The sequence below is a fragment of the Bombus pascuorum genome, chromosome 12 (genome assembly GCF_905332965.1).
Source record: "Bombus pascuorum chromosome 12, iyBomPasc1.1, whole genome shotgun sequence".
Lineage (NCBI taxonomy): Eukaryota > Metazoa > Arthropoda > Insecta > Hymenoptera > Apidae > Bombus > Bombus pascuorum.
In genome coordinates this window covers 3,836,344-3,849,011 of record NC_083499.1, presented here as the reverse complement: position 1 = coordinate 3,849,011, position 12,668 = coordinate 3,836,344, and the positions used below count along the sequence as shown (strand labels likewise).

At 37.4% G+C, this 12,668-nt stretch overlaps 1 long non-coding RNA gene across 1 annotated transcript; it reads left to right on the top strand.

The window, feature by feature from the left end:
• The first annotated feature begins 3,241 nt into the window (after positions 1-3,241).
• On the top strand, positions 3,242-4,643 carry LOC132912583 (uncharacterized). The gene is made up of 2 exons (XR_009659238.1): positions 3,242-3,970; positions 4,260-4,643. It is a non-coding gene; the product is annotated as an uncharacterized LOC132912583 (long non-coding RNA).
• The last annotated feature ends 8,025 nt before the right edge of the window (positions 4,644-12,668 follow it).

Here is a 12,668-nt window from a genome sequence, read left to right as displayed (position 1 = left end):
CGCGATATTCGTCCTCCATGATGCCCTTCCGAGGCGTACGCGAGAAAGGGGCAGAAAAAGCAGCTGAGAAGAAAGCGATGAGAAGTGGGGAGAGGAAAAATCTTTTCGCCGTTCATCCTCGCCACTTCACTTGCGAGCACTTCGCCGCCATTTCAGTAACGCGTTGCACCTTTTTATTGGCACGCGTACTGGTTTACTTTCCTCTCTCTCTTTTTTTTTTTCGAGTTCTCGGGACTCCCGTTATTCACACCGCTCATTGTACTTCGAGTGCGACTGCAAACGCGCCGCGGACTCTCTCGACAAGAATGCAATTTCTGCAATGACTTTTTTCCAAACTGATATAACCACCAATTCTCTCTTTTCTTCTCTTTCCCCTTTTCCGATTAAATTGAAATAAAATTGTTTTCCTCCCTTTGTCGTTTCGTAATTACTTTTATTGCTTGTTTTATTGCTTGTTCGATAAGCAGTATAGCACAGTAGATGAACTGGAAAATAGATTAAATGATTTCATAAAATAACTTGTAGGGAAATCCCGCGATAGATTCTGTACTATATGGAACATACTTCTGTCTTACTTCCGTGCAAAATCGTTTGTTTTGATATGTGACAGATCGTAAAGCTTAAAGTTGTACAGGAATTTTATAATTACTTTTATCGCTTGTTCTAATACTTTTTGAAACAGTAAGGGCAATGTCGAATCGAAAAGTTGTCTTAATGATTTCGAGAGACAATTGATAAGACGTCACGTCAGCGGCTGCAAGTGACGGAACAATTTCAGTGTGCTAGCTGATTCTGGTAATTTGCGTAATTGTAGCTTGATTGCTCGCTGAGTTAGGCCTAGTTGTCTAGCTAAGTGAAACGCAATTGCCCTGCAACTGTGTAACTAAATTTCCAAGACTGATGACATCGCGCTAACTGAGTTATTAGGGACAAAAATCTGCCTTTCTGCTACCGTTGGGAATGAATCATGCCAAGGGAAATACAATCTCCTTTACCACTAGTATCAACACCAACGGAAGGAGGAATTATTTACAAATAATTACCGGGTTTCCCGTTTCAAATGCTAGAGTTCCGTACTACACTCCCTTCGTTTCCAGGAAGGAAGACGTGGGACCCTTGCAATTCTATGGAACTAACCTTGCAATCCTTCTCATTATTCACTTAATTCATTCGTAACAAATCGTTTTCCAACTTAATTCTGCTGCGATTACCACATCGTATCGTATATCGTATATCATATCACATCGTGTATTATATTATTACCGCACAAACGAGGTACAGAGAAAATATTTCTATGAATTAAGAGAATTGAGTTTGTCATAGTATTACGAATACTTCGATCTCTGCAAATTTTATATTACTGTAGGATCTGAACGAAAGAAAAAGTATAGCCAAAAGAATATTAGTTGGATCTTAGAAATTCCCTTTCACAACCAAATGTCAAGAATCACAATCTAATGACACATTTGAGTTGACTAAGGATAAACAATTCCAAACGAACATAATTATTAACGTAGTTTACGTTTTAAATGACGCCCCTAAAATAATTACGTAATCTTTTAAACCCTTTTCAGAATCGAATATCAAAAGTCAATAGTCTCCTCTCCGTCAGTAAATCAACTAAAACGAAAATTCCAGACGTTATGTAGCGTTAACATTCTGGGCGACTTGACCAAATGCTTAAATTAAAAAATCAACACTTGTTTTATGCTTAGTAATCGACGTACCAAGATGCCCGGTGTCGCTTCTCCAGCAAGATGGTCGAAGGTTGTTCCGCGGAGAGGCGTATTTTCTCCCGACACCTTCATTCCTCGTCTGGCATAATTACACTCGTCAGACTCGTCCCCCTTTGGGTCTCGTTTCTCCGCGAAAAACGAGAGCGAAAAAAAGAAGTGTGCGCGGAATGTCTGGGAAGAGTGAAACGGAAGGAAAGGGTTGGGCGGTTCGCGAGGAGGCCCGTTATCGCGTTGATAACGGCTAGGGACACGGTGCGCGAAACAGGCGACATTCATTAATCGACGCCGCAGCGTCGTCACCCTTTAAGCGCAAAAGCTTTTGCGTCTCATTAGTGTGACACCGAGAGAGGGTTGCTCCGAAGTGGAGCCACGCCAGCGCCACTTCACATTCACCACTTTCCCTCTTTCCCTTCGACCCTTTTTCAGTCCACAGTGGCGTAGTCAGGGTTTTCATTTGAGAAGTTTACCCTGCGTTTTCCTACCTACGCGAAACACCTTACGAAGTGCAAGAGATCGGACTTCTTGATAGCGATTCACTGGGTCGCGCTAATTTTCGCTAATTCCGCCGATGGCTTTTTAAAAATACGAAATTACTGGTGTCCTTGTCTTTTTTCGCGTGAAAAGTGTTTAAGAGGCAGAGGAAAGTTTGGGAATAGGGTGCTTTGAGGCGATTGCGAACTTTTGTGCAAATTCGTATCTTCGCGAACGCAGAAATAAAAAACTGGAGAAATGGAATTTAAATTACGAGGTTATAGTTTCGATCTCTAAATATGAGAACACTTTGTTTCGGATATTTTTCCACGTTTACGTATTTTTCCATATTACATTTTGCATTTTTGTGCAATTCGTAAATTTTGAAATACCTGCGCGAGATACTTTCAAATAATAAAAGTCGGCTGTCTTTGATGGGTAGAGAGAGGAACAGAGGGAAAGAGAGAGAGAGAGAAAGAATTTAAAATGTTATCGCATGACAGCAAGAAATCTCTTAACGAAAATTAGTAAATCTGTTAATTTTTATTAAGGGAAAGTCTAAATTGGAATTTACAATATCGCATTGTATCGATAAATTTGTGCCAGTTTAAATTGCTAGACTCTTATTGTCAATGAGGAAAGGATTTAAATTGTAGTTTCTACTAATTGGATCAGCCTTCGCTAAATTTACGTCGTGATCGCATTAGTTGAGACACCACTGCATGTTTTTACTATAGGAGAAAGTAGTTTCTTCAGAGGAAGTACCCTTAAACAGTCAAAGTCAGTTCATGTAAATCAGCCAACTGGCGGGTTTAGAGAGTAGCGTGTTTGCCCACAATTCTTAAGGTCTTGAGTTTCGAGTCCCCTGGGGTGTGATATTTTTCACAGACTTTCGTTACTCTAACGCTAATATACTAAAGCCCCGAAAGGTTGGGTGTGTTCTTCTTAAGAAAGCTTCTCTCTCCGCGCACTAAAAAATGGTCGGGTAAACAACATACTATAAATAGGGGGGAAAGTCAATTGCGATTGTTGCATCTCACTGTCACTATACTTAGAAATAACATGTAGCGGATTTTTAGAGAAAAATTAGATTTGTACTTCTTGGATTCCTACGAACGAATTTTTCGTCATAAAGCTTTTCAGATTCTGTCAAGCTAAATACAAGGAAAAACATTCTGGAAGAATTAACCAGAAAAAATCTGGGTCGCACGTTGATTAATGTGTTGTGTTATCATTCTTTAACTCTTCTTCTACATTCTTTCACCCGATTATATCTTGTCTATGTTAAAAACTCTTAAAGTAAAAATAATCTTGAATAAGATAAACAAAATTAAGAAATACAAAGAATTTTGAAATTGAAAAAAATGCAATAGTATCGTAATAAAAGCAAAGGGTGTTAAACGCAGAATGTTGAGGAATTTTGAGTGGTTCCTAAACTACGCCACTGTGGATCCCTTCATCGTCATAAAGTAGAAAAGGGGAAAAGCAGGGAAAGAAGAAAAAGGGAGGGGGATGCGCGAGGTCCTCTTTTCCTCCACTTTGTCGAATGTTCCTTTTGTACTTAGCCCCGACGTAGGCGATAACAGCGATGGGAAGAAGAGGAACGTGACACCAGTGGGCTGCCTTGATGCGATAACGTTGGATTTGATGTGGATTACGGCGTACATCATAGGACTTTGTTTCATAGCGATTTTCGTCGACATTTTGGTAATCTTGTCCGTTGGAATCCTTCTATGGAAGACTCATCGGGAAAATAAGTAATGGTAAGGTACCCTTATCTACATCGACATAAAAAAGAAATCAAACAACTTCATTGAGTAGTTTCGTACAGTGACTACAAAAAGTACTGGCACATACCTCTATTTTCCAATGAAGCATTTTTTTCTCAGGTTAATACATTTCGTTTTCATTAAATTATAATTCCATTTTGTAATCATATGAAGGTATTGCCAAATGACATGAACTTCAACGAATTAACGAATATGTAAATTTTATAATAAATATTTAGAATTGTATGTGAATAGTTTTTGCACTTGTCGTATATCATAATAGAAAATGAGCGGAAAACAGAGGGAGACGAGCAGGAAGCTGACATTATATCGATGTAGCAGGCTTGCATGATGGAATTACGTTTTGCAACTGCGGATAAAGTTGAAGTTACGTTGCCTCTTGAAGTTAGTTCACCGGTGTGGCATAAGTTTGAGATTAATTTAACCCTTGAATATAAACAGAGGAGCAGCGACAGGGACCTGATATATGGATCCGCGATGCCTATTAACGATCAACATAAAAGCATGAAACAGGAACAAAACTGTGGAAAAAATGAATGAACCCATGCCTTCGCCCGTTGAAAATTATTCAATTACACCGCTTGAAGTTTTTCTTTGTGTGAATTTCTATTACCTATAAATTAAATACATTAATGTCTTTCTTGAAGTCTTTATATTTTCTTTCGTCTTTTTCTTACCATAATTTTACATTTCCTTCTCTTACTATAATTTAACGAAATGAACCGAATTTCTGATAATCTTCTCGTTCCTACCACAAAAGGAATGGCAAAATGGAGCGATCTAGCCATTCCACGCGGTGTTATACCGATGAATAATCGATGAGCATCGAATTATCATAATTCAACGAGACAAGGCTGCGTTGAGTTCCGTTTGATTTAATTCGTAATCGACTTGTTCGATTTCTCTCATCCAAGGGACGTAGAGTTACGACGATTTATCGTGAGACGAGATAGAAAGGTACAAAGATAAAAAAAGGATAGTAAAAGAAGTAGCGATACGAAAGAAATCCTAAATATAAAAGAATCACAGAAGGATAATGATTAATCATAGAAAGAAAGAATCACAGCTATTATCGAATGAGAAATATACAGTTTCGCTTCCCCATCTACGTCCTTTTTCAAGCAACAATGAGAAGAAAACATAGAAAATTCGAATCTCTCTTCCTTTTGTGTCCAGTGAACATCGACGACAATAAAGAACTGTACAGACAATGGAAAAATCCTGATGAGATATCGTCAAGGAAATTACACGATTAGACGACAACTTATTGAATTTTATCTGATAATGCTCCATGCTCCTGGACTTGTCTCGTGAAATTCCACGAAGAACGCTTTTATTAGAATTATGGTTAAGATTGATTCGTTTCCAGGCGAATGTAGAAATTGGCTGTGAGACGTAAATTCACCGGCCGCTCTTCATCTTCCACGATGGATCGAGTTCGCGAGGTCAACGTGAAAAATGCGTTGTCGGCCAGTTCCTGTGGAAAATCGCCGCTCTGGAAACGGCTGCACAAGTTATCGATGGAATTAGCGCGTATCATCAATTAGAATTCCCGATTTAACGACATCGAAAGTTCGGATTAACTCGGTCGTGGAATTGCCTGGAACGGTATTGTCGCTAATTAAGGGGTACCGTGGAATACGATATTTAAAAGCTTTCGCTGGGAAATGTCGCGATTAGACGGAAATTATTACGATCGTTCGAAACATTAGTTCATAACAAGGACAAAAGGATATTTGGCTTTGGGGATAATGGAGGGATTAAAGCAGATTGCTCTTTCGTTGTTTGGTGATAAACAATAGGCCAGTTTTGGAGAGTTCGATAATTAAGATATTTAATGATAAACAAGAGGGCAGTTTTGGGGAGATAATTCGATAATTAAGATATCTTGTGATAAACAGGAAGCTAGTTCTGAGGACAGAGAGAGAGAGAGAGAGAGAGAGGGAGAGAGAGAGAAGGAGAGAGAGAGAGAGAGAGTTCGATAACATTGTTCAATACGTAGCTAATTTTGTGATCTTCGTTAGGCGATTCTTTTAGATTTTTGTGAGGCAAACACGAATCTGCAAAACGTTTCTTCCCCCATACCCACAGTTGTCGAAAAAAAAACAATTTTGAAGAAAATTGCAAATTTCCAAATTTGCGAATGTCTTGTTTGCTTTTACAGTAATAATTATCAAGTCGCTGTTGAGACGAAAAATACGATGAACGCTGCTCGAATAAAATACTATCGATTGTTATTACATTGTAAACATTTAGGTATGTTTAAATAATGATCAAAGGGAAAAGGATGCTTAATGCACATTATCTTTCCTTATATTTCTAAAAATAAAAATCCTCGATTATTTGAAGGAAAACGAGCTAATTTACAGCATGAAATATACGGTTGCGAAATACGAATTGAAATTAATTAAGATTACTTTCAGATCGTCAGTTAATATGACACGGTTAGGTAATGAAATTTATTCTTTCAATCTGAACGGTTTAACGAACGTTTTGGAACAAACTGAAACTGTGAGTGCTCTAATAGAAAAGAGGGATTTCGAGACAAAGGATACTGAGAGACTGGAAGGGAAACGAAAGCAAAAGGGGATTGGGTCGCATTATCTGATTGGTAAGATAATTAGAAGAGAAGACACCTGTGAAAACCGAAAAATCCCATTGTGATTTTAAGGGAGCTGGCTTCTTACCGATCGTATTACACGCTTTCGAACCACGTATTTTGCTTGGAACTATCGTCTTTTGTGCCGGTTGCCAGGGAAATTCGCCGTCATAGACACTGACCCGAAGGAAAACGAGAAAGATGGCAATTAATGGTACCTATTCAAAGGCTTTGTGCCTTTGGTCAGAATTCCTGTGTAAATCGATAGACAGGGAGGAAATAAAACTGCTAAGTATCATAATTAGGAAAGAAGCTTTTACAACGGGGCCGATGATCAAGACAACCCTTTGTTTTCTAGTTCTTTGAAGGAAGGCGAGCGAAATTTAATTTTGGCCCCTTTTAAATATTCCAACGAGCGAAGGGAACGAGGATTGAAATAAAGAAACGCGAGAGAAATAACAGAGAAAGTGACGTTTCCTTTGTGTCTCTGGAAATGGTTTTTACTTGCAGACAAACAGCATACGAAACGAGTTACATAATTCCCATTCAACATGCTCTCCGTCATACTTTACCTTTCTTTTTAACAGTCATCTTGTCCATATTTAGTATGCTATTTCTATTCATATACAGTATGATGTGTATTCACATGGACACAGATTATGAGATATCGGTCTTAAAATTGATTTTAAATAGAAATAATTGACTAGTAATAGAAATAGTTAACTTTTTAGTGTCTTTCTTTATATCCGAGCTTTTGTACTCTTTAAACTGTACGTTTCACGATGAAAGCAATTAAATTATTGCAATCGTTCAAGATTTCTGGACCTTCCATTTCGCTTCACTCCGATTCTGTTTCTCTGTGTTTTGAAATTTTATTCACTGTTCCTTAGCAACTTCCCTTTGAATCATTAAAGTCAACTAATTGCAGGCGCTGATTGTTAATTACAGAATGTACCTTCCCTACCCAAAGCATAGCAAACAGCACTAACAATCTCTTAAATAACACAAATCAAATTAAAAGCAATGTCCTGTTATATAACGCGCCAAACCTTTCACAACGGTCTACCTGTACCTAAAAATCTTTACTTAAATTACCTTGTGTAAATCAATTCATACAGCACTATTGTTAAAATGGCAATTAAAAATTGCGCATTTCATATATTGGTATGCAATAATAATAGTTCCTTTAATTCGTATAATGTACAACACGATAGTAATGAGAATGAAATCTTTTACATAGCTATATCTCCTCTACACGGCTTCCAGCTCCGACTTTCACTTAATTTCAATTAACAAGGATTTTCTCCTGTTTACTCATCCATACGTTCGTGTTTAGTTGTTTTGCCGGCTATCGCCATTCATTATCGAAACGATTAAATCAAAATGTACGCAGGGGAAACGCAGCTGCACAGTTTTTTTAACGATCCGATCAATCCATCCGTGGAATACTGAAGGTGAAATGTAGCCATTTTCGACAATAAACACACTCTCTCTGCTATGCCGGGTTATTTATTATTCGATGTCTTACGTACGTTCTTCTTAACAATCTTCGAAACATTTTCTCTCTTCAACGATCGCGAGTAAACGAATTACAACTACAATTAGAACAATTAAGTTTATCTTTTTCCTTTGTTCATAAATAAGATCGTTCCCTTGCAACGATTTCATCTTTCGCAGAAAATTTCCGTATTCTCTGAAAAGACGAAACGAAGACGTGTATTTTGCATAACGAAGCTGTGCAGCACTTTTGCCATGAATCTTCGCATGCAAGCGGCATTGCGTATGCAAAAAAGGAAAGTGTTGAAGGTATTCTAAAGTACAAAACATAGTTGTAACAAATTTTACGTTTCTTCTCGAAACTCTTGAAAAAAGGGATAAGGAAGTTTTCGTGTTGGTTTCGCAATGAAGAAGTTCTTTGTTGTATTTCGGGGTTAATGAGAAGTCTGATGAAATTTTAGAGAGTAAATGAAATGGTCGATGATTTACGATATCGTGGGAATAATTTTTCCATTTGCAGAAAGAAACGAAAGGATCAGAGGGTAAATGGGGTGGGAGGAGTGTCGGCTAGACGAGGGGTTCAATTTATTTCGTTTAGCCACAATGGCGATAATCACGCGGATGAAGGGAAAAACTGGGCTACCGTGGCAACCGGCCACCTGATTCCGATTTTCGAGGAATAAGATATCGTGAATTATGGAGGACAGTTGAGTCGTTAGTCGCTTCAAAATTTCTTCAAGAACAACTGATCTTACAGCGTAGATCGTTTTACGACTTCTTTTATATCGAGAAATGTTAGACAATTGGAGGTTTGTTGTACGTTTATTTACTAAAAGTTGTTTTATCTCTTCAGAAAATTTTTAGTGATTTTTATCATACTTGGCAAATTTATGAGACAGGTGTGTACCAAAAGCTGATACCATTAAAACCCTCCATTATTTTGATTTAATTTTGCGTAATTATGCAGTAAACAGAATTAGACGTTATATATCTTCCTTTAGCTACCGAGGTACGAAATTAAGGGATGAAACTATCCTCCATGGTGTTGGGTTGCTACTTATCTCTTTGATGTGTCTCAAAAAGTCTTAGAACCACTGGAGATTCTCTTACAGAAACAATTTTCATTTAGCAAATAAATATTCCACAACCTTTAACTTTAATTTCTTAATTTACAAAAATTTTCATTTTATTATTAACGCTATCACAGTCTTAAAATTTTATTCCAAAAGTTTTTTCCTATAATCTTAACGTTCCACTGATAAATCGATAGACATGTTTAAATTTAATTCATTTCAATTACCGTTCGAAAGACGAAGTTAATTAGAAATTTACTGGAAAACATATCAATCATAAATCATTAAACCTGAATATAATTCACCTGCATTTTATTCTTCAGCTTCAATTTTTCTTTAGTTCGTACCTTTTATTTCCAAGTTTTATGAAATATACTTACTGTATTGTGGATTTTGATGCATTTATGAAGAATTTACAGGTGCAAAAATGCCCAGAGTGCACGTGAAATGCAAGAATATATATATAAAATACTCAAAGTGAAATACACCTATTTAGCACGTGGCTGAAACAAATATTCGCCTAGATAATATTTCTTCAGTAATGTTTATAAAAGTATAAATTTCCATAAATTTGTTGCTAGTCTAATAATTACCGAGTTGCAAAAATATCGCATCAAAAACCGATCTAACCCATCTTAATTGTCAGCCAAAAATCCAAATGGACAGTCGTGACGATTGCAAGTGTTGTCGGCCAGAAGTCATCGGATAAGGGATACGTGACTGTCGTTCGATCACCGAGAAGAGGATGAAACCGCTTCGAAAGCGGGAAGCAAGTCGCCCGATCGCGATAACAATGGCTTTATCACAGAGCGGAACGTACGTAGGTTATCTGAAACGCGGTGGCCCACATTTTGCCAGTCGTAACGGTCCGAGTTCTTCCGTGAACGACGGATTATCGACGCTCGATCCGTTTACATCGGTGCTCCATTATCGTCCGGCCGATTCCGCGTCGCCGTTAGACCGAACAATGGTCGGCTTGGACGATGGCCACGCGTGATCTACCATCCGGAGAAATCGATGGACCCGCGAAACGAGCCACTGCGGACTCCAAGTGTTGGAGCTTCATCTAGATGGGAGAATAGAGGTCTGACGAAATGGTGAGAAAGGGGATTGATCTTTGGCGAACGCGTGATCCATTCTCACGGGTGTTAAGAAGAGTATAAGATCCGTTTCAGGAACGTTTGATGGGACAAAATGGAAGTTTGCCTGCCATTTGGAATCGGCGACGTTTCTTCGTCTATCTACGGATGTGGAAGATTGAAAGTGGATAAGGGAGGAAAATAGGTAGAGTTCTTGGAAAATGTACAGGATGAATTATCGCATGTGTGAGGTGGAGCAGGATCTCCTTTCGCTATCGAACTGTACAACATTACCGACGTTTGTGTTACAAGTTGACGATATTGATAGATACACTTGCATAAAATAAGTGAAGGTTTACTCCCATGGTCAAACACGGACGCAGTGGCAATTTTAAGAACCTTAAAATGTGTAAAATAATCAATTCGATTTTTGTTTAACGAGCTATTACGAATTACACTATAAATAATGTAATATGGTAATATGTTATAGATAATTAAAATTTTGTGAATTTTTCGCTAGTTTCATTGTCTTTGGAAAGATTGTTCATTGGAATTTCCCATATGCATTAACTGGATTCAATGTAATTTTCATATGCGGTGTAGAACTCCGTGAATTTTTAACTATTTTATTAATTAATTAATTAATTTTTAACTATTCCTCTATTTTCTTAATAGAATTATTCATCTACATTTTTCATATGGATCTCTATAATTCGTATGTGATCATATGGTTCGTACTCTTTTTAATAAAACTCCTATATTTCGTACAAAACTTCGTAAATCTTTAATTAGATTCATTTTTAGTAAAATTGTTCATATACTTCGTTTCATCTACTAATTGTTTATCATGCGAAATGGAACTATATTTCGCTACATTTTTCAGTGATTATGCTCTGAGAGAATATAACTATAGTACCATTTTATATTTTTAACATAGACTGTGATTTACAAATTAAATAGACTACATAATACCGAATAAAACATCAGTTCTTCATAGCTTCCAATTGCTACGCTTCAGATTTTTCAAAGGCAGCATGATTAGTAGCAGGTCCGCTACTTCACTTTTTTCGGCAGATGAAAGAAATTCCATGGATATTCAAACATAACGAATAACGTGGGAAAGAGAGAGATATCACTGTACGATCGTGTCGGTGATGCGGTAGAATCACGGCGATTTAAAATTCTATATGATAATGGCCGTCGCCAGACGGGATCAGAGGGACTCTCATTTTCCAGACGGGTGGAGCATCGACGTATACACGCTCGCCGAGGTCCAGTAATTTCCGAGTGCAATTACAGCACGATCAAACGACACGGTATAGGGGACGAAAAAATCCCATTTTCTCCTCGTCGTGCAACGAAAGCTGAATATTCGAAACAGTTGCGATGCCCCTGCCGGATGTATTCCCCGGTTCTCGATTATATTCATCACTGATCAGTTTACATCGGCGCTCCATTATTCTCGATGAATAATTTCCAACTGGTGATCAAGGTCAAAAAGATCATATCATAAAACGTAGTTTCGGAATTCACTTTTGGATCACTGTTATTGGAGAATAAGAAAAATGGTCAGTGACGAGAAAAAATGAAAATTTGTATAAGTATTGCGAAGATGAAGTGAAAGTTACGATTGAGTTGATAGAAAAGATTTGTGAGAAATTAATAGATATGCTATGATGTTATTTTGTGTGTGCTTTTTGGTGTTTAATCAATTATATACATGTACATATGTCATCTCAAAAAAATTGTGAAATCTTTGTGCGTTATAAACTGCAGATTCTTCTTTACGCATTTGTGGGAAATTTAAAGGTGGACAAGTGTACAGAAAAGTGTGATACGCACACAACAATAATGCACAGTAACAAATGCACATCATATTCAAGATTAATACTCAAAATATATTATTCACTGCAATATTTATTAGGTAATATACTTTTCCGTTTAGATTCCATTATTTTTTAGAACTACAATTCATAAAAATATGAATTTGCGTAAATACTCGCAACCTAATTATAATCTATTCCAAGTTTATCCCATCGACCCAATAATTACGAAAAAATATTCGATAAATTGAAAGAGGTGGAATAAACTCGAAACGAGTAAATAGCATTTTTCTGTTTGAGACAGGGTGAGAAGTGCGCTTTTTTTATGCTTTACGAATATTCGATAGTTTGCCTCCAGCTATATGTATATGACAGAGACGAAAGGAGTAAAGTGAATTCTCGAATATCTAGAATGCGTCCATTTAATCTGATTAAAACGTTCCGATGATCTCGATAAGGTTTCGTTTCTCTTTGCCTGTAGTCTGAGTGGCCTCTCTGCACATGGGGACGTTTCGTTGGCTTTAATTCGGTTGCTGAACCATTAACATTTCCCGGGCAGAATCGGATAGTTGAGGTCATATTTCAGAGGGTTCTAGTGTC